The 1,507-nt window shown below is 39.2% G+C and overlaps 1 pseudogene; it reads right to left on the bottom strand.

Annotated features, from left to right (window-relative positions):
* Positions 1–212: 212 nt before the first annotated feature.
* On the bottom strand, positions 213–1,137 carry LOC125629462 (olfactory receptor 5V1-like; annotated as a pseudogene).
* Positions 1,138–1,507: the final 370 nt, after the last annotated feature.

Here is a 1,507-nt window from a genome sequence, read left to right as displayed (position 1 = left end):
ATAGTTCCTTCAAAGACAACTGAGCTATATCTATTTACATCACAGAAATTTTGGCCTTAGAAGCTGTTTACAATAGTGCTTTTATTTAGACTAAATAGATTGCCAGTTGTGTACCAGTGTCAACCAGTTGCATGAACTAAATAGATAGTCCAGTCCTTGCAACTTTTGATATATATTATAATTTTATTTAAAATGATAAAACCTAGATATGGTTATATTACATGAGATACTTGAATTTTCGCTAATATTCTTGCCAGAGCTGTTTTTACATCTTTATTTTTCAAACTATAGATGATTGGGTTTAACATGGGGGGGTCAAAATACCATACTGAATGGAGAAGAGTTCATCTAGAATCAGGGAAGAGACTCAGCTGGGTTTCATGTACTGGGAAAGAGCTGTCAGAAATAATAAACCCACCACAATGAGGTGGGAGCTGCAGGTAGAGAAGGCTTTACGTCTTCCCTCTGTGGAGCGCATCTGGAGGATAGTGGAGATGATGTAAATATAGGAGACCAGGGTAAGGAGGAAGGAGCTGAAACCAAATATCACTGCAGAAGAAAGAAGAACTATTTTATTGGTGAAGGTCACAGTGCAAGACAGTTGTCGTAGCGGAGGGAGCTCACATCTGAAATGTCTGATTTCATTGGGACCACAGAAGTGCAACTTTGACACTGGGATAGTATTTACCAGTGAATACAAGAGCTCCACTGTCCATGAACCATGCACCAACTGGCTGCTGACTCATTTGTTCATGGTCCCTGCATAATGCAATGGGTGACATATGGCAGAATATCGGTCATAAGCCATTGCTGAGAGTATGAAAACTTTAGCACCAGATGAAAGGAAGATGATGAACATCTGGGCAATGCAGCCATTGACAGAAATGGTTGTGTGCTTTGCTTGGAAATACCAACATCTCAGGGACAATGGCTGAGGAATAACAGATATCAACAAAGGCCAAATGAGACAGGGGTGTTGAGGTGAGGATCTACCCTTATCACCAGCATGATCATCATGTTCTCCACCAGGGTGATTAGGTAAGTAATTAAAAACACCAGGAAGAGGAAAATTTGGAGTTGTGGGTCATTCGAAAGTCCCACAAGAATGAACTCAGTCACACTGGTTTGGTTTTCCATTCACATTTAGTGACCTGTAAGAAGAGAAAAAGAAAATAAATTAACCAATATAATAACAGGTTTATGGAAATAATGAGAGAGAGAGAGAGAGAGAGAGAGATAAAACCCAGGTGATATTTTGAAAGCCAAGTGGACTTAGATGCACAAATTCACATTTCTAATTCAGCACTCTCAGTTGGATAAAAATTAAGTGGGTCCTATTCCATGTAGTTTTACACAGGTATTTTCTTTAATTACACAGAAATCAACAGCTTGTCCGTGTTGTCTCAAGCATTTCTCATGTATAACCTCCTGTGTAACCCTTTCTTCTGAACATAACCCGTATCATTCATCCTGTGCACTGTGGTAAGGTACAGGTTGAAAAATATTA

Source organism: Caretta caretta, chromosome 13, assembly GCF_965140235.1.
Source record: "Caretta caretta isolate rCarCar2 chromosome 13, rCarCar1.hap1, whole genome shotgun sequence".
Taxonomy (NCBI): domain Eukaryota; kingdom Metazoa; phylum Chordata; order Testudines; family Cheloniidae; genus Caretta; species Caretta caretta.
Note: the sequence above shows the minus strand (reverse complement) of the source record. Positions and strands in the feature narration are given on the sequence as shown.